Raw genomic sequence first — 21,212 nt, forward strand, 5'->3', positions numbered from 1 at the left:
GAATACATGATTAAGGTGGTGGTCCACTAGAAATGTTAAGGCTATGTGCACACGTTGCGGATTGGGGTGCAGAATTTTCCGCACAAAATCCGCATCTCCTGGCAGAAAACGCAGGTGCAGATTTTATGCGGATTTTGTGCATTTTTGTTGCGGATTTTCCGCGTTTTTTACCCCTGCGGATTTCTATAATGGAAGGGGTCCGAAACGCTGCAGTTCCGCACAAAAGTAGTAGCATGCTACTTCTTTTGATCCGCAGCGGTTTTCATGCGGATTTTTCTGCACCATTAGCACAGCATTTTTTTTTTCTATTGATTTACATTGTATTGTAAATCACTTTGTGGAACACCAGCGTTTCTGCACGGAAAAATCCGCACTAATTCTGCATCGTGTGGACACTTAGGCTATGTGCACACATAGAGGAGGTCCACTGCGGATTTTTCCGCAGTGGATTTGATAAATCCGCAGTGCAAAAGCGCGTTTTTTTTTGTGCGGTTTCCACAGCGGTTTTACACCTGCGGTTATCTATAATGGGGCAGGTGTAAAACCGCTGCGGATTCCGCACAAAGAATTGACATGCTGCGGAATGTAAACCGCTGCGTTTCCGCGCGTTTTTTTCCGCAGCATGGGAACAGCGTTTTTTGTTTCCCATAGGTTTACATTGTAATGTAAACTCATGGGAAACAGCTGCGGATCCGCAGCAACATCCGCATCGTGTGCACATAGCCTAAGGCTATGTTCACACTTTGAGGTTTTTGCTGCGGATCCGCAGCAGTTTTCCATGCAGGGTACAGTACAATGTTACCCTATGGAAAACAAAAACCGCTGTGCCCACATTGCGGAAAATCCCTTTAAAAACCGCGCTGAATTGCTGCGGAAAAAAAGAAGGAGCATGTCACTTCTTTCTGCGGATTCCGCAGCGGTTTTCAACATGCACCAATAGGAAAGTGCTGTTGAAAACCCGCAGAGGAATCCGCAGAAGAAACCGCAGGACAATCCGCAGTGAAAACCGCAGCGGTTTTGCACAGCGGTTTTTCCAAATCCGCTGCGGAAAAATCCGCAGCAAAATCTGCAAAGTGTGAACAATCCCTAAAGATCCTTACCTACAGCCTTTCTTCTGGTTCTGATGGAAGGTCAAGGCTGCAGCTAATCACCAATCAGTAAACACTGATTGGTTGCAGAGGTCGTGGGTCATCCCCTGCGGGAAGATGAAGCAAGGAGAATGGTGGTAGTCACAGGCTGGCTGCAGTGTGGAGGGACAGCGGGGGTCGTTTTAACCCCTTAACGACCAGAGGTATTTTTGGCTTTGCATTTTCATTTTTTGCTCCCCTTTGCCATAACTTTTTTTTTTTTGGTGAAAATGGCCATGCGAGGGCTTGTTTTTTGCGGGACGAGTTTTACTTTTGAACAACACCATTGGTTTTAACAGAAAATGGGAGAAAAAAATTCAAAATGTGGTGAAATTGCAAAAAAATTGCAATCCCACGCTGGTTTTATGTTTGGCTTTTTTACTAGGATCACGAAATGCTAAAACTGACCTGCCATTATGATTCTCCAGGTCATTACGAATTCATAGACACCAAACATGTCTACGTTCTTTTTTATCTATCTGGCGTATGACTTTTTTTCTCGCTACGCCATTTAGCGATCAGGTTAATCCTTTTTTTATTCATAGATCAGGCGATTCTGAATGCGGCAATACCAAATATTTGTATGTTTGATTTTTTTTATTGTTTTATTTTAATTGGGCGAAAGGGGGGTGATTTGAATTTTTTTTTTTTTTTTATATATATATTTTTAAAACATTTTTTTTAACTTTTGGCATGCTTCAATAGTCTCTATGGGAAACTTGAAGCTGCCATAACCCGATCGGTTCTGCTACATGCAGGCAATGATCAGATCGCCTGTATGTAGCAGAATTACAGCAATTTGGCAGTGACAACCATAGAGGACTACAGGAGACGTCTGGTTGTCATGCCAACTCATTGGTGACCCGCGATCATGTGACGGGGGTCACCGATGGGCTGATTTCTAGTGGGCATTTAACAGGTTAATAGCCGCAGGTGGATCGTGATTCCTCCCGCTGCTGTTATCATCGCATGCCAGCTGTTTAAAACAGCTGACATGTGCCGGAAAAGATGTGGGCTCACCGCCGGTGCCCATATCAAAAGGAGGGTGTCCGACATCAGCTTACTATTACGCCCGATGTTGGAAAGGGGTTAATATCGTCTTGTGTCACTGAGAATAGTAATAGGACCGAATTTTATTACTGATCACATTAATATTTTTTCATTTTGTTTCTTAAATTTAGAATTAACCAATTACTATGAAAAAGACAATGAAAATTGTAAACCTCCAACTCATGAAGAATTATCCTTCTGCACTCAGGAAAGGAAAACAACCTGTGATGGAAACTTCTAGGAGCAAGCAAGCCTGGAGGACTGCCCTTCCATTGGGTTTAGAAGATTGATTCCAAAATGTAACAGCATATTGTATCATAATTAGTGATGAGCGAGTATGCTCGTTACTTGAGTTTTCCGAGCATGCTCGGGTGTTCTCCAAGTATTTTGGGCATGCTCGTAGATTATGTTTGTGTCCCAGCAGCTGCATGATTTGCGACTGTTAGACAACCTGAACACGGGCAGGGATTGCCTGTTTGCTAGGGTATCCCCACATGTATTCAGGCTGTCTAGCAGCCACAAAGTATGCAGCTGTGGGGACACAAACATATTCTATGAGAACGCTCAAGATACTCGGAGAACACCCGAGTATGTTCGGAAAACTCGAGTAATACTCGCTCATCACTAATCATAATCTATTCATTGTATCACATTTACAGTGGGACATTATATACATCCACTATAGATATGATAGTGACATCAAATATTCGCAAAGGTTAAACAGTTACATCAACAGAAAAACAGACAGAAATGAAGGTCAAAGCAGGTCCTCATGGTCATTTAGTGACTCTATCCAGCAGAAGAGCTATTCGAGTGGCTATGCATGAATGGGCTTTCTGTACTGGAGCTATAGAGATAAAGAAGTGTACACAAGTGGGTTATGGGGGTTAGGATGTGAGGACCACTACAAAACTGATATGTACATGCAGCGCCCCAGAGTCCTGGTCGTTGCAGTACTGTGGCTCCGCCACTATGGGGAGCTATGGTGCGTCCGATGGCACTGAAGGAGTTCATCTGATCAGGTATCACAGACACCAATACAATTCACAGCCGGGCCTCCGGGGGGAGCTAAGGGTGCTATTCATTAGGCCACTCCCCACCATAGTGGGTAAACTGGGGGTCAGGCAGGAAGTTAGATCAGAAAGCTGACTGGGTTGGAACCAGGCAACACCTTGTGGCAGAGGGTGTTGTAGGGGAAGATACAGTAGGGTCTCTGTCGGGGGGTGGGATCCTGACAGAGGCTTGGCAACGAGAACGAACGTAACGGGACCATGCCTGCTCCGGGTAGCGGCGGTGCCCAAGAAAGGATTAGAAGAGAGATAGATTGTGCTGAGTGAGAAACGGGATCACGCAAAGGAGAAATAGCAGTAGGAGTCGTGCTGTAAGACCGAAGCAACATCCTACTGAGGCGCACTACCGGTGGCCGGAACGCCGAGGGAGTAGAATAACATTCAGCTTCAAGCAATACTCCAAACAGCGGCAGGACAGTCAGTCTCAGGCGGGCTGTCTAACTCAAATCACCTATGAAGTCTTGGGAGGCAATTGTGGGAGAGGGGCGTCTCTAGGGTCCCGGAAGAACTCCAGGCCTACCCGTCAAACGGGTGCCGTTCCTACCCGAACCTCAGGGAGGGACGGAGGATTAGCAGAACATCATCTAATCGAGTTGTGAGGGAACATCAGAAACAGACACAACAGTTGTGGGGTACTTTCCGTAAGCACAGCAGGGAAGGACTACAACACATAGCGCTAGGGGGAAGGCACAGATTTCCTCCTGTGAAGAGAACTCTGGAAGTGCCATTGGACCGGCCGGACTTGCGCAGCCTGGTGAGCCGTATTCTGGATTGAGGACTCAGAGATCTTCAGTAAAGAGGTAAAGAGACTGCAACCTGGTGTCCTTGTTATTTATCACGACTTGCACCCCACAACTGCACCACTTATTTCACCGGACGTCCCCCACTGACAGACAGGGCCACGGACCGGGTCCAGCCACCGTGACAACCCCAGGACTGAGACCTAGAGGCCCGGCTCCGGGTACCCCTAGGCCCTGCGGCGGTGTGGGGGCGCTCCAACTTGGCGTCACGAACAGGATCTACTTAAGCCTGAGGAATCAGGTCATGTGTGCCTTGGAACTGTGATTTGTTGTGCTTGGACTGTACTTTATTGCAAAGACTGTGTGTTGCGCCACTTGCCGCCAAAAATCCGCCGCCATTGCAGCGCTAAGGAGAGCGCCGGAAGAGAAGAGGGGCGTGGAGTGGGCGTAGACAAGCTGGAGAGCGCGAAAGACAATGGCTGCCCAGTCTAAGTATTTCTGTGAAGTGAGGACGTGTCCGTCAGCAGCAGAGATCCGCCTCCTTATCCTCAATGGGGGACGGAGGCAGAGAAAACGAAACCGCCCACGGAGGAGAGAGCGGGAAAGAGACCAGGAAGTGACCCACGTGGAGGACGCCATGGCCGGCAGCTCTGAACCCGATAGCGGGGTTGAAGTGGAAATCTCCCCCGACTTCCCGGATGAGCCCAGCAGCCCGTCCTCCGTGGACAACACCAGATTCCTGAGAGCTGAGATGAGGACTTATTCAACCAACTTCTCCAATTGAATGTGAGGGTCCAGGCCCCGCGCTCAGTGGTGCCGGCAGAGAGTTCCCGGACGGCGGAGGCCTTACCGGAGGACCCAGCGGGACCTGTCGCGGAAAGTGAACTCACACCGGTTGGTGAGTCCGCCGATCCTGCCCCGCCAGCAGAGGGTGTGTTAGTCGGCCCCGTTGCAGCGCCTGTTGTGAAATTGGATTCTGGGCTCCCCCGGTGGCCACTTGTGGAATTGAACTTGTGTGCATCATCCCCTCTGTTCACCTGCTCCTATCAGGATGTGGGAGTCGCTATATAACCTTGCTCCTCTGTCAGTTTCTTGCCGGTCAACAATGTAATCAGAAGCCTTCTGTGCTTGTTCCTGCTACTAGACAACTCCCAGCTAAGTTGGACTTTTGTCCTTTTGTGTTTTTGCATTTTGTTCCTGTTCACAGCTGCTGTTTCGTTACTGTGTCTGGAAAGCTCTTGTGATCGGAAATTGCCACTCTGGTGTTATGAGTTAATGCTAGAGTCTTAAAGGAATTTCTGGATGGTGTTTTGATAGGGTTTTCTGCTGACCATGAAAGTGTCCTTTCTGTCTTCCTGCTATCTAGAAAGCGGACCTCGATTTTGCTAATCCTATTTTCATACTACGTTTGTCATTTCATCTGAAATCACCGCCAATATATGTGGGGGCCTCTGTCTGCCTTTTGGGAAAATTTCTCTAGAGGTGAGCCAGGACTGTCTTTTCCTCTGCTAGGATTAGGTAGTTCTCCGGCTGGCGCTGGGCATCTAGGGTTAAAAAACGTAGGCATGCTACCCGGCCACTTCTAGTTGTGCGGCAGGTTTAGTTCATGGTCAGTATAGTTTCCATCTTCCAAGAGCTAGTTCTCATATATGCTGGGCTATGTTCTCTCGCCATTGAGAATCATGACAGTTTGACCGGACTAAAAAAGGGTTAAATTACTGGCTGAGAAAGGAGAGAAAAAAGAAGTCTGCTACAATTTTTTTTTTTTTTTCCTTTAGTTCTGAGTGTGCTCTTAATTGAATCACTTGCTAGTCTGCCTATACTGCAGCCTTCCTCTCTTTCTCTCCTTCTAATCCTTGAATGGCTCTGTGTTCACCTGTTTCAAATGGATCTTCAGAGTGTAGCTACAGGTTTGAATAATCTCGCCACAAAGGTACAAAATTTGCAAGATTTTGTTGTTCATGCACCTATGTCTGAGCCTAGAATTCCTTTGCCTGAATTCTTCTCGGGGAATAGATCTCACTTTCAAAATTTTAAAAATAATTGCAAATTGTTTTTGTCCCTGAAGTCTCGCTCTGCCGGAGACCCTGCACAGCAGGTCAGGATTGTAATTTCCTTGCTCCGGGGCGACCCTCAAGACTGGGCTTTTGCATTGGCACCAGGGGATCCTGCGTTGCTCAATGTGGATGCGTTTTTTCTGGCCTTGGGGTTGCTTTATGAGGAACCTCATTTAGAGCTTCAGGCGGAAAAGGCCTTGATGTCCTTGTCTCAGGGGCAAGATGAAGCTGAAATATACTGCCAAAAATTCCGCAAATGGTCTGTGCTTACTCAGTGGAATGAGTGCGCCCTGGCGGCGATTTTCAGAGAAGGTCTCTCTGATGCCATTAAGGATGTTATGGTGGGGTTCCCTGTGCCTGCGAGTCTGAATGAGTCCATGACGATGGCTATTCAGATCGATAGGCGTCTGCGGGAGCGCAAACCTGTGCACCATTTGGCGGTGTCTACTGAGAAAACGCCAGAAAATATGCAATGTGATAGAATTCTGTCCAGAAGCGAGCGGCAGAATTTTAGACGAAAAAATGGGTTGTGCTTCTATTGTGGTGATTCAACTCATGTTATATCAGCATGCTTTAAGCGTACTAAGAAGCCTGACAAGTCTGTTTCAATTAGCACTTTACAGTCTAAGTTTATTCTATCTGTGACCCTGATTTGTTCTTTGTCATCTATTACCGCGGACGCCTATGTCGACTCTGGCGCTGCTTTGAGTCTTATGGATTGGTCCTTTGCCAAACGCTGTGGGTATGATTTGGAGCCACTGGAGGCTCCGATACCTCTGAAAGGGATTGACTCCACCCCATTGGCTAGTAATAAACCACAATACTGGACACAAGTGACTATGCGTGTTAATCCGGATCACCAGGAGGTTATTCGCTTTCTGGTGCTGTATAATCTACATGATGTTTTGGTGCTGGGATTGCCATGGCTGCAATCTCATAACCCAGTCCTCGACTGGAGAGCTATGTCTGTGTTAAGCTGGGGATGTAAAGGAACTCATGGGGACGTACCTTTGGTTTCCATTTCATCATCTATTCCCTCTGAGATTCCTGAATTCTTGTCTGACTTTCGTGACGTTTTTGAAGAACCCAAGGTTGGTTCACTACCTCCGCACCGGGAGTGCGATTGTGCCATAGACTTGATTCCGGGTAGTAAATACCCTAAGGGTCGTTTATTTAATCTGTCTGTGCCTGAACACGCTGCTATGCGAGAATATATAAAGGAGTCCTTGGAAAAGGGACATATTCGTCCTTCGTCATCTCCCTTAGGAGCCGGTTTTTTCTTTGTGTCTAAGAAAGACGGCTCTTTGAGGCCGTGTATTGATTATCGACTTTTGAATAAAATCACGGTTAAATATCAATATCCGTTGCCACTGCTGACTGATTTGTTTGCTCGCATAAAGGGGGCCAAGTGGTTCTCTAAGATTGATCTCCGTGGGGCGTATAATTTGGTGCGAATCAAGCAGGGGGATGAGTGGAAAACCGCATTTAATACGCCCGAGGGCCATTTTGAGTATTTGGTGATGCCTTTTGGTCTTTCCAATGCCCCTTCAGTCTTCCAGTCCTTTATGCATGACATTTTCCGCGATTATTTGGATAAATTTATGATTGTGTATCTGGATGATATTCTGATTTTTTCGGATGACTGGGACTCTCATGTCCAGCAGGTCAGGAGGGTTTTTCAGGTTTTGCGGTCTAATTTCTTGTGTGTGAAGGGTTCTAAGTGTGTTTTTGGGGTTCAAAAGATTTCTTTCTTGGGATACATTTTTTCCCCCTCTTCCATCGAGATGGATCCTGTCAAGGTTCAGGCTATTGGTGATTGGACGCAACCCTCTTCTCTTAAGAGTCTTCAGAAATTTTTGGGCTTTGCTAACTTTTATCGTCGATTTATTGCTGGTTTTTCTGATGTTGTAAAACCATTGACTGATTTGACTAAGAAGGGTGCTGATGTTGCTGATTGGTCCCCTGATGCTGTGGAGGCCTTTCGGGAGCTCAAGCGCCGCTTTTCTTCCGCCCCAGTGTTGCGTCAGCCTGATGTTGCTCTTCCTTTTCAGGTTGAGGTCTACGCTTCTGAAATCGGAGCTGGGGCGGTGTTGTCGCAGAGAAGTTCCGACTGCTCCGTGATGAGACCTTGTGCTTTTTTTTCCCGTAAATTTTCGCCCGCCGAGCGGAATTATGATATTGGGAATCGGGAGCTTTTGGCCATGAAGTGGGCTTTTGAGGAGTGGCGTCACTGGCTTGAGGGGGCCAGACATCAGGTGATGGTATTGACTGACCACAAAAATTTAATTTACCTTGAGTCTGCCAGGCGCCTGAATCCTAGACAGGCGCGCTGGTCGTTGTTTTTCTCTCGGTTTAATTTTGTGGTGTCGTACCTACCGGGTTCTAAGAATGTTAAGGCGGATGCCCTTTCTAGGAGTTTTGAGCCTGACTCCCCTGGTAATTCTGAGCCCACAGGTATCCTTAAAGATGGAGTGATATTGTCTGCCGTTTCTCCAGACCTGCGGCGGGCCTTGCAGGAGTTTCAGGCGGATAGACCTGATCGTTGCCCACCTGGTAGACTGTTTGTTCCTGATGATTGGACCAGTAGAGTCATCTCTGAGGTTCATTCTTCTGCGTTGGCAGGTCATCCTGGAATCTTTGGTACCAGGGATTTGGTGGCAAGGTCCTTCTGGTGGCCTTCCCTGTCACGAGATGTGCGAGGCTTTGTGCAGTCTTGTGACGTTTGTGCTCGGGCCAAGCCTTGTTGTTCTCGGGCTAGTGGATTGTTGTTGCCCTTGCCTATCCCGAAGAGGCCTTGGACGCACATCTCGATGGATTTTATTTCGGATCTGCCTGTTTCTCAGAAGATGTCTGTCATCTGGGTGGTGTGTGACCGTTTCTCTAAGATGGTCCATCTGGTTCCCTTGCCTAAGTTGCCTTCTTCTTCCGAGTTGGTTCCTCTGTTTTTTCAAAATGTTGTTCGTTTGCATGGTATTCCTGAGAATATCGTTTCTGACAGAGGGACCCAATTCGTGTCTAGATTTTGGCGGGCATTCTGTGCTAGGATGGGCATAGATTTGTCTTTTTCGTCTGCTTTCCATCCTCAGACTAATGGCCAGACCGAGCGGACTAATCAGACCTTGGAGACATATTTGAGGTGTTTTGTGTCTGCGGATCAGGATGATTGGGTTGCTTTTTTGCCTTTGGCGGAGTTCGCCCTCAATAATCGGGCCAGCTCTGCCACCTTGGTGTCCCCGTTTTTCTGTAATTTGGGGTTTCATCCTCGATTTTCCTCCGGTCAAGTGGAATCTTCGGATTGTCCTGGAGTGGATGCTGTGGTGGAGAGGTTGCATCAGATTTGGGGGCAGGTGGTGGACAATTTGAAGTTGTCCCAGGAGAAGACTCAGCTTTTTGCCAACCGCCGTCGTCGTGTTGGTCCTCGGCTTTGTGTTGGGGACTTGGTGTGGTTGTCTTCTCGTTTTGTCCCTATGAGGGTTTCTTCTCCTAAGTTTAAGCCTCGGTTCATCGGCCCGTACAAGATATTGGAGATTCTTAACCCTGTGTCCTTCCGTTTGGACCTCCCTGCATCCTTTTCGATTCATAATGTTTTTCATCGGTCATTGTTGCGCAGGTATGAGGTACCGGTTGTGCCTTCCGTTGAGCCTCCTGCTCCGGTGTTGGTTGAGGGTGAGTTGGAGTACGTTGTGGAAAAGATCTTAGACTCTCGTGTTTCCAGACGGAGACTCCAGTATCTGGTCAAATGGAAGGGATACGGTCAGGAGGATAATTCTTGGGTCACTGCCTCTGATGTTCATGCCTCCGATCTTGTCCGTGCCTTTCATAGGGCTCATCCTGATCGCCCTGGTGGTTCTGGTGAGGGTTCGGTGCCCCCTCCTTGAGGGGGGGGGTACTGTTGTGAAATTGGATTCTGGGCTCCCCCGGTGGCCACTTGTGGAATTGAACTTGTGTGCATCATCCCCTCTGTTCACCTGCTCCTATCAGGATGTGGGAGTCGCTATATAACCTTGCTCCTCTGTCAGTTTCTTGCCGGTCAACAATGTAATCAGAAGCCTTCTGTGCTTGTTCCTGCTACTAGACAACTCCCAGCTAAGTTGGACTTTTGTCCTTTTGTGTTTTTGCATTTTGTTCCTGTTCACAGCTGCTGTTTCGTTACTGTGTCTGGAAAGCTCTTGTGATCGGAAATTGCCACTCTGGTGTTATGAGTTAATGCTAGAGTCTTAAAGGAATTTCTGGATGGTGTTTTGATAGGGTTTTCTGCTGACCATGAAAGTGTCCTTTCTGTCTTCCTGCTATCTAGAAAGCGGACCTCGATTTTGCTAATCCTATTTTCATACTACGTTTGTCATTTCATCTGAAATCACCGCCAATATATGTGGGGGCCTCTGTCTGCCTTTTGGGAAAATTTCTCTAGAGGTGAGCCAGGACTGTCTTTTCCTCTGCTAGGATTAGGTAGTTCTCCGGCTGGCGCTGGGCATCTAGGGTTAAAAAACGTAGGCATGCTACCCGGCCACTTCTAGTTGTGCGGCAGGTTTAGTTCATGGTCAGTATAGTTTCCATCTTCCAAGAGCTAGTTCTCATATATGCTGGGCTATGTTCTCTCGCCATTGAGAATCATGACAAGTGCCCCCTTCCCCTGGGACTCATAAGCTCCAACGTCTGTTGCCCTGGGAAGAAGCTACGGGCATGGAACATCGTATGAAGGCCCCGATCACACCAATCACCCTGTCCTGCGAGGCCCGTGCGGAACGCACGGTATATCACTGGGTGAACCCAGGACCCGACCTCATGGGATTCCCCGGGGTGAAGACACGGGAAGGGGAGATGGTGCAGGCCCTGAGCTGGGAGACATACCAGGCCCGGCTGGAACAGCAATGGAAGGAAAAGGATGAGGTGTACCAGGCTGGGAAGGAGGCTTGCCATCAGAAGGACCTGGCAGTAAAGGAGCGGGCCCGCAAGGACCCCACCGCTCACCAGGCCCCGCGCAGGCAGGGCAGTGTCACCACCTTTAAGCTCCGAGGAGGCTGGGGTTTTATTAAAGAACCGGGGTTATACGCGGAGGTCTTTGTTAACCGCCGGGACGTTGAGTCGCACCTCAGGGAGGGCCACCCCGATCGAGACCTCTACCCGGGAGACAGTGTCATCTACACCAGACATTTCGGGGAGAATGGGTGGTTCGCCCTGAATGTGCGCAAGAAGAGGTCAATGGAACCCCCGCCCAAGGTGCCGGAAAAACCGGCCCCTGTGGCCAAAGTGTCACCGTGTGATCGGTCTGTGACCACCTTGGTCACCCCCACCTGTATGATAACGGAACCTGTGACCTGCAGTCTGACCACCACCACCACTGTAGTGGCCAAGGAGGTGCCTCCTCGAGTGACTGATGTTCCTGAGGTGCCAGCGCAAAGAGAAGTGGGAACACAGACCTTTATCACCGCACACGACCTGGTTGTGCAACAGACCCGAACCCATGGGGTGTATCTGGCAGCGGGAGTGGACCTGGAACCTGAACTGCAGCGGTCCACCCGCCAGGTGGCGCCTCGTGGGGGATTCTGAGAAAGAGTAAGCATGACTGCTTTAAGAAAATGTGAATAGTTCTCTGTTTAACTGTTTGTTTACTGTTGCTGCTAAACCCGTCCAGGGTTAACTCCTTATGGATCCCTTTGTTGACCCGGGATCCTTGTTGTTTTGTTTATTTTTTCTAAGTTTTTGCACAAGTCTTAAGAACTGCAGTAATCATGGACCGTGCATGATACAAACTTTTCCTTGTAAATAGTTCGCACCTTATTAAAGGCGCTTCCTACTGGTTTTACCTAAAGAAGGACTCTTTGTGAAGATACCACACTGGAACCTTTGCTGAGTAAGGACTGGTAGTTTGAGAAGAAATGCTACCTCATAGAGACTTGGTCCCTTCTTAAAGGGGATGTTCAATTGTTGCACTTAAACGGTGATATTGCTTTAAGACGGGTAGCAATAATGTTTGATGAAAGAAAGTGATGATAATGTGTACATGAGAAAGTTATATGTATCCAACCAGTTAATTGTGAAGAAATGATGATGATGTTTCTCGGAAGAAAAGGAATGATTGATAATGTTGATAGAAAGTGGGGATAGAAGGTAAACCCTGAGTCCTCCATAGAAAGTTAGTTTATTGTCAAGAAAGAGTTAATAATGTGTTACAGAGGACAGAAAGTGAACCCGTAGGGGTTAGGTAGTGAGTCCTCCTAGGAGCCATACGTAGATGGCTCAGTGCTTCTAAAACTGAAAGTAATGTTATGATCTATACTGTGTATAGAAGTTGAAAAGGCGGTAGGCCCTGGCTGAACGGGGCGGTCCTGTAACAGAAAGGAGAGGCAGTAGGTCTGGTGCCGATAGGACCGGCGGTCCTGCAGATTTAAAGAAGGAGAATGAAAAAGTTAACTTACCTTATAATGTGATTATAGGAAGGTCTTTGGTGGATACAGAGTGTATGTCCTTAAAGACAATGTTAAAGTATTGTTCAGCAATTTTTGCACTTAGTAGAATACCCGGTTGGGTAACAGGAGTTATTTATAGCCTGTAATTTATAATGTTTAATGTTTAACCATGTTTTGCAACGTTCAAGTGTCCTCACCTCCCATAAAGGGAAGCTTGTTCAAGTATACGTATTGTTATTTGCACTCAACAAAAATTGTATGTCTTTTTGCTAAACTTGTATTGTTGTTTTCTTCCCAGTCCCGGAGTACTGTGTTTAACCAGGGGGGAGTGCAGCGCCCCAGAGTCCTGGTCGTTGCAGTACTGTGGCTCCGCCACTATGGGGAGCTATGGTGCTTCCGATGGCACTGAAGGAGTTCATCTGATCAGGTATCACAGACACCAATACATTTCACAGCCGGGCCTCCGGGGGGAGCTAAGGGTGCTATTCATTAGGCCACTCCCCACCATAGTGGGTAAACTGGGGGTCAGGCAGGAAGTTAGATCAGAAAGCTGACTGGGTTGGAACCAGGCAACACCTTGTGGCAGAGGGTGTTGTAGGGGAAGATACAGTAGGGTCTCTGTCGGGGGTGGGATCCTGACAGAGGCTTGGCAGCGAGAACGAACGTAACGGGACCGTGCCTGCTCCGGGTAGCGGCGGTGCCCAAGAAAGGATTAGAAGAGAGATAGATTGTGCTGAGTGAGAAACGGGATCACGCAAAGGAGAAATACCAGTAGGAGTCGTGCTGTAAGACCGAAGCAACATCCTACTGAGGCGCACTACCGGTGGCCGGAACGCCGAGGGAGTAGAATAACATTCAGCTTCAAGCAATACTCCAAACAGCGGCAGGACAGTCAGTCTCAGGCGGGCTGTCTAACTCAAATCACCTATGAAGTCTTGGGAGGCAATTGTGGGAGAGGGGCGTCTCTAGGGTCCCGGAAGAACTCCAGGCCTACCCGTCAAACGGGTGCCGTTCCTACCCGAACCTCAGGGAGGGACGGAGGATTAGCAGAACATCATCTAATCGAGTTGTGAGGGAACATCAGAAACAGACACAACAGTTGTGGGGTACTTTCCGTAAGCACAGCAGGGAAGGACTACAACACATAGCGCTAGGGGGAAGGCACAGATTTCCTCCTGTGAAGAGAACTCTGGAAGTGCCATTGGACCGGCCGGACTTGCGCAGCCTGGTGAGCCGTATTCTGGATTGAGGACTCAGAGATCTTCAGTAAAGAGGTAAAGAGACTGCAACCTGGTGTCCTTGTTATTTATCGCGACTTGCACCCCACAACTGCACCGTTACACCACCACTTATTTCACCGGACGTCCCCCACTGACAGACAGGGCCACGGACCGGGTCCAGCCACCGTGACAACCCCAGGACTGAGACCTAGAGGCCCGGCTCCGGGTACCCCTAGGCCCTGCGGCGGTGTGGGGGCGCTCCATACAAATAGAGCTATAAACATAGAAAGGTATGCACCACTGATTTTGTAGAGATGAGGAGGTGAGCATTACTGATCTATGGTGGTTAGGACGTGTAAACTTCTGGAAATAGGATATGCACCATTTGGATTGTTGAGATTAGGAGAAGTGCACCACTGACTGTTGAGATCGAGACATGTGGATCACTGAGACTGAAGAAATAAACATGTAATGATGATGTAATGATGATGAGGTGTGGACCACTGGGGCTGAAGAGAAGATGAACTATGGACCTCTAGGGCTGAATTGATGAAGAGGCGTGGACAACTGGGACTGTAGAGATAGAATTATAGAATATTAGATTTGGAAGGGGCCTCCAGTGTCATTGTGTTCAACACCCTGCTCAATGCAGGATTCAGTAAACCATCTGTCCAGCCTCTGTTTGAAGACTTCCATTGAACGAAAATTCACCACATCTCGTGGCCGCCTGTAGCATTCATTGATCACACTCACTGTTAAAAAGTTTTTCTAATATTTAATCTGTATCTTCTTCCTTTCGGTTTAATTTCATTGCTTCTTGTGTTTCCATGTGCAAATGAAAATAAGGATGTGACACTGTGACATCCCTTCAGACATTTGTAGACAGCTATTAAGTCTCCTCATAGATTTCTTTTTTGCAAGCTAAACTTTCCCAGATCCTTTAACCATTCCAGGTAGGGCATAGTTTTAAGTCCATTCACCATCCTGGTAGCTTTTCTCTGATCTTTTTAACCCCTTCCCGACCCATGACGACACGTAGGTGTCATGAAAGTCGGTGCCAATCCGACCCATGACGCCTATGTGGCGTCATGGAATGATCGCGTCCCTGCAGATCGGGTGAAAGGGTTAACTCCAATTTCACCCGATCTGCAGGGACAGGGGGAGTTGTACTTTAGCCCAGGGGGGGTGGCTTTGCCCCCGCGTGGCTACGATCGCTCTGATTGGTTGTTGCACTTTCAACAGCCAATCAGAGCAATTTGCAATATTTCACCTATGAAAATGGTGAAATATTGCAATCCAGCCATGGCCGATGCTGCAATATCATCGGCCATGGCTGGAAATCCTGATATGCCCCCCCACCACCACCGATCTCCTCCCCAGTCCTCCGTTCTGTCCCGTACTCCCCTCCGTCCGCCTGTCCCCTCCCCCGTCCTCCTGTCCGCTCCCCCCGTACTCCGATCCACCCCCCCTGTGCTCCGATCCACCACCCCCACCCCCTCATACTTACCGATCCTCCCGGAGTCCGTCCGTCTTCTCCCTGGGAGCTGCCATCTTCCAAAATGGCAGGCGCATGCGCAGTGCGCCCGCCGAATCTGCCGGCCGGCAGATTCGTTCCATGTACATTTTGATCACTGTGATAAAACCTATCACAGTGATCAAAATACAAAAAATTGTAAATGAACCCCCCCTTTATCACCCCCATAGGTAGGGACAATAATAAAATAAAGAAAATATATATTTTTTCCACTAGGGTTAGAACTAGGGTGAGAACTAGGGTTAGGGGTAGGGTTAGGGTTAGGGTTAGAACTAGGGTTAGCGTTAGAATTAGGCTATGTGCACACGGTGCGGATTTGGCTGCGGATCCGCAGCGGATTGGCCGCTGCGGATTCGTAGCAGTGTTCCATCAGGTTTACAGTACCACGTAAACCTATGGAAAACCAAATCCGCTGTGCCCATGGTGCGGAAAATACCGCGCAGAAATGCTGCCTTTTACCTGCAGATTTTTCAAAAGTGGTGCGGAAAAATCTCACACGAATCTGCAACGTGGGCACATAGCCTTAGGTGTTATGGACCTGGTGGTTAGGAGCACCCGGAATGACCTGATGGTTAAAACGGAAAACCTGGGACAAGCTCTGAGGAGGTGGTAACTCTACTGACCGCAATCCATAATCCTATCACACACACTAGAAATAGCCATGGAGCGTGCCTAACTCTCCCTAGACGCCTCTTCAAAGCCTAAGAGCTAACTCCCCCTAAAGACAGAAATAGAAGCCTACCTTGCCTCAGAGAAATTCCCCAAAGGAAAGGTAGCCCCCCACAAATATTGACTGTGAATTAAGAGGGAAGTGACAAACACAGGAATGAAACAGATTTTAGCAAAGGAGGCCGAATCTTCTCTAGAAAGACAGAGGATAGGAAAGGGAACTGTGCGGTCAGTATTAAAAACTACAAAAACCACGCAGAGTGTGCAAAAAGACCTCCACACCGACTCCCGGTGTGGAGCTGCAACTCTGCACCCCCAGAGCTTCCAGCTAGCAAGGAAATATCATAATAGCAAGCTGGACTAGAAACATAGCATGTACTGAGAAATATATTCAAAACCAATGAACAACGAATGAACTAGCAGGGACTTAGCTTCTGCTGGAGTAGACAGGTCATCTGAGAAATCCAAGAGAGATCTGAACCAGTACTGAGACATTGACAGCTGGCATGAACTAACGACATGGGCAGAGTTAAATAGGGAAGCCAGCAGAAGCAATAAGCGAGGGCAGCTGAGAAAGCCAACCTCAAAGATCAGCAGTTCCACTCAAAGCCACCAGAGGGTGTCCAAGGACCGAACTCACCAAAGTACCATTCACGACTAGTGTTGAGCGATACCGTCCGATACTTGAAAGTATCGGTATCGGAAAGTATCGGCCGATACCGGCAAAGTATCGGATCCAATCCGATACCGATACCCGATACCAATACAAGTCAATGGGACTCAGGTATCGGACGGTATTCCTGATGGTTCCCAGGGTCTGAAGGAGAGGAAACTCTCCTTCAGGCCCTGGGAACCATATAAATGTGTAAAAGAAAGAATTAAAATAAAAAATATCGCTATACTCACCTGTCCGACGCAGCCGGGACCTCAGCGAGGGAACCGGCAGCGTTGTTTGTTTAAAATTCGCGCTATTACTTGGTTACGTGAATTCCCGGCTTGTGATTGGTCAGGTCGGCCATGTTGCCGGGACGCGGACCAATCACAGCAAGCCGTGACGAAATTACGTCACGGCTTGCTGTGATTGGTCCGCGTCCCGGCAATATGGCCGCCCTGACCAATCACAAGCCGTGACGTCACGGGAGGCTGGACACGCGCTCATTTTAAAATGGGCGCGTGTCCAGCCTCCCGTGACGTCACGGCTTGTGATTGGTTGCGCCGCGGTCAACCAATCACAAGCCGGGAGGCTGGACGCGCTCATTTTAAAATGGGCGCGTGTCCAGCCTCCCGTGACGTCACGGCTTGTGATTGGTTGCGCCGCGGTCAACCAATCACAAGCCGGGAGGCTGGACGCGCTCATTTTAAAATGGGCGCGTGTCCAGCCTCCCGTGACGTCACGGCTTGTGATTGGTTGCGCCGCGGTCAACCAATCACAAGCCGGGAGGCTGGACGCGCTCATTTTAAAATGGGCGCGTGTCCAGCCTCCCGTGACGTCACGGCTTGTGATTGGTCAGGGCGGCCATATTGCCGGGACGCGGACCAATCACAGCAAGCCGTGACGTAATTTCGTCACGGCTTGCTGTGATTGGTCCGCGTCCCGGCAACGTGGCCGACCTGACCAATCACAAGCCGGGAATTCACGTAACCAAGTAATAGCGCGAATTTTAAACAAACAACGCTGCCGGTTCCCTCGCTGAAGTCCCGGCTGCGTCGGACAGGTGAGTATAGCGATATTTTTTATTTTAATTCTCTCTTTTACACATTTTAACATTAATGTTGTTGCGATACCCGATACCCGATACCACAAGAGTATCGGAATCCCGGTATCGGAATTCCGATACAGCAAGTATCGGCCGATACCCGATACTTGCAGCATCGGAATGCTCAACACTATTCACGACCACAGGAGGGAGCCCGAGAACGGAATTCACAACACTTAGGGTTGGAATTAGGGTTAGGGTTGGAATTAGGGCTAGGGTTGGAAATAGGGTTAAGAATAGGCTTGTGGTTAGGGTTATGGTTAGGGTTAGGGGTGTGTTGGGGTTTATGTTGTGGTTAGGGATGGGGTTAGGGTTAGGGTTGGGATTAGGGTTAGGGTTGTGGTTAGGGGTGTGTTGAGGTTAGGGTTGTGATTAGGGTTATGACTAGAGTTGGGATTAGGGTTAGGGGTGTGTTGGGGTTAGTGTTGGAGTTAGAATTGAGGGGTTTCCACTGTTTAGGCACATCAGGGGTCTCCAAACGCAACATGACGCCACCATTGATTCCAGCCAATCTTGCGTTCAAAAAGTCAAATGGTGCTCCCTCCCTTCCGAGCCCCAACGTGCGCCCAAACAGTGGTTTACCCCCACATATGGGGTACCAGCATACTCAGGACAAACTGGGCAACAATTATTGGGGTCCAATTTCTCCTGTTACCCTTGCGAAAATAAAAAAGTGCTTGCTAAAACATCATTTTTGAGGAAAGAAAAATGATTTTTTATTTTCATGGCTCTGCGTTATAAACTTCTGTGAAGCACTTGGGGGTTCAAAGTGCTCACCACACATCTAGATTAGTTCCATGGGGGTCTAGTTTACAAAATGGGGTCACTTGTGGGGGGTTTCTACTGTTTAGGCACATCAGGGGCTCTGCAAACATAACATGATGCCCGCAGACCATTCCATCAAAGTGTGCATTCCAAAACATCACTACTTCCCTTCCGAGCCCCGACGTGTGCCCAAACAGTGGTTTTCCCCCTCATATCGGGTATCAGCGTACTCAGGAGAAACTGGAGAACAACTTTTGTTGTCCAATTTCTTCTGTTACCCTTGGGAAAATAAAAAATTGTGGGCTAAAAAATCATTTTTGAGAAAAGAAAAATTATTTTTTATTTTCATGGCTCTGCGTTATAAACTTCTGTGAAGCACTTGGGGGTTCAAAGTGCTCACCACACATCTAGATTAGTTCCTTGGGAGGTCTAGTTCCCAAAATGGGGTCACTTGTGGGGGAGCTCCAATGTTTAGGCACACAGGGGCTCTCCAAACGTGACATGGTGTCCGCTAATGATAGGAGCTAATTTTCCATTCAAAAAGCCAAATGGCGTGCCTTCCCTTCCGAGCCCTGCCGTGCACCCAAACAGTGGTTTACCCCCACATATGGGGTATCATCGTACTCAGGACAAACTGGACAACAACATTTGGGGTCCAATTTCTCCTGTTACCCTTGGGAAAATAAAAAATTCCAGGCTAAAAATCATTTTTGAGGAAAGAAAAATTATTTTTTATTTTCACGGCTCTGCGGTATAAACTTCTGTGAAGCACTTGGGGGTTCAAAATGCTAACCACACATCTAGATTAGTTCCTTGGGAGGTCTAGTTTCCAAAATGGGGTCACTTGTGGGGGAGCTCCAATGTTTAGGCACACAGGGGCTCTCCAAACGCGACATGGTGTCCGCTAACGATTGGAGCTAATTTTCCATTCAAAAAGTCAAATGGCGCGCCTTCCCTTCCGAGCTTTGCCGTGCACCCAAACAGTGGTTTACCCCCACATATGAGGTATCAGTGTACTCAGGACAAATTGCCCAACAAATTTTAGGATCCATTTTATCCTGTTGCCCATGTGAAAATGAAAAAATTGAGGCTAAAATAATTTTTTGGTGAAAAAAAAAGTACTTTTTCATTTTTACGGATCAATTTCTGAAGCACCTGGGGGTTTAAAGTGCTCACTATGCTTCTAGATAAGTTCCTTGGGGGGGTCTAGTTTCCAAAATGGGGTCATTTGTGGGGGAGCTCCAATGTTTAGGCACACGAGGGCTCTCCAAACACGACATGGTGTCCGCTAAAGATTGGAGCCAATTTTTCATTCAATAAGTCAAATGGTGCTCCTTCCCTTCCGAGCCTTGCCGTGCGCCCAAACAGTGGTTTACCCCCACATATATCAGCGTACTCAGGACAAATTGAACAACAACGTTCATGGTCCAGTTTCTCCTTTTACCCTTGGGAAAATAAAAAAATTCAAAATACAAATGGACACACTGGCGCTGGGCTACCCCCCTTTTTCTAAATCTATATGTTGGACTGTGGGAGGAGTCTTACATTTATGGGGATGGTAAATTACGTACGGGTCTAATCATGTGGCGTCGTTTCATCGACGACGTGTTGTTTATATGGGATGGGTCACAATCTGACCTACAGGGGTTTTTAGCTGGAGTTAATAATAATACATTTGGCCTGGAGTTTACTCCCACAACAAGCAGTACCAACATTAATTTTTTGGACTTGAATATTTTTGTGGATAAGGATTGTCTCTCCACTAGATGTTTCCGCAAGGAGGTAGATTGTAATAGTTATATATACAGATAGATAGTTGTCATTTACCTGCCTGGTTGGTAAACATCCCGAAAAGTCAGTTTACACGGGTTAGAAGGAACTGCACGAGAGATGATGATTATGATATAGAATCGAAGTATTTGATGGATCAGTTCACTGAAAAAGGATACCATCTACCTTTCCTTCAGGAAGAAAGAGAGAAGGCTTAAAACTCTGACGAGAACAGACCTCATTCATGGGGTAAGAGCAACGCAGGAGACGTGTGATACGGCACAAGCGATTGGGAGTTTACCGTTCATTACTCAATTTCATGTCAATCGAAAGAAATTTACTAGTATTATTCAGAAACACTGGTCCATCCTGAAAGGGGATAAAAGTGTAGGTGAATTGTTACCAGAGAATCCGAGGTTTATCTACAAAAGGGTTCAGAATGTTGGGAGTATTCTGGCCCCCACTATCAAAATGGGAATGAGTAGTATGGGGTACAAACCATTGGGACACCAATGTTCTATGGATAGAGGGTTTGTCAACTGTGGAAGTTGCTCTTGCTGTATACGGACGGGAAGTAAAAAGTCGGCTCAGACGTTGTTCTGGAATGCAGACAGAACCGAATCATTCACAAGTAGGGACAATATCTCCTGCCACTCTAAAGGGGTTATTTATACAGTGAGATGCCCGTGTGATAAACTCTATGTGGGCCGGACGAAAAGGCAGCTTAAAGAAAGAATAAAGGAACATTTGGACAATATTGGCAAGGGATTCATGGGGCACCCACTGTCACGACATTTTGCGGATAAACATAATCGGTCTTGCAATCATACCTCTTTCTGTGGGATTCAGATTGTCAAAGAAAACCCTAGGGGCGGCGACTATCTGAAAAGCATGTCAAAAGTAGAATCTAAGTGGATTTTCACGTTGGATAGTCTGGCTCCCAAGGGACTCAATTATGAGATTGAATTATATGCCCTATAAGGAAAAAGGCCCTGCTGGGTATTTTATGTACATATTTCTTCTCAATTTTAAAGTAAGGCAGA

Source organism: Ranitomeya variabilis, chromosome 2 (genome assembly GCF_051348905.1).
Source record: "Ranitomeya variabilis isolate aRanVar5 chromosome 2, aRanVar5.hap1, whole genome shotgun sequence".
Lineage (NCBI taxonomy): Eukaryota > Metazoa > Chordata > Amphibia > Anura > Dendrobatidae > Ranitomeya > Ranitomeya variabilis.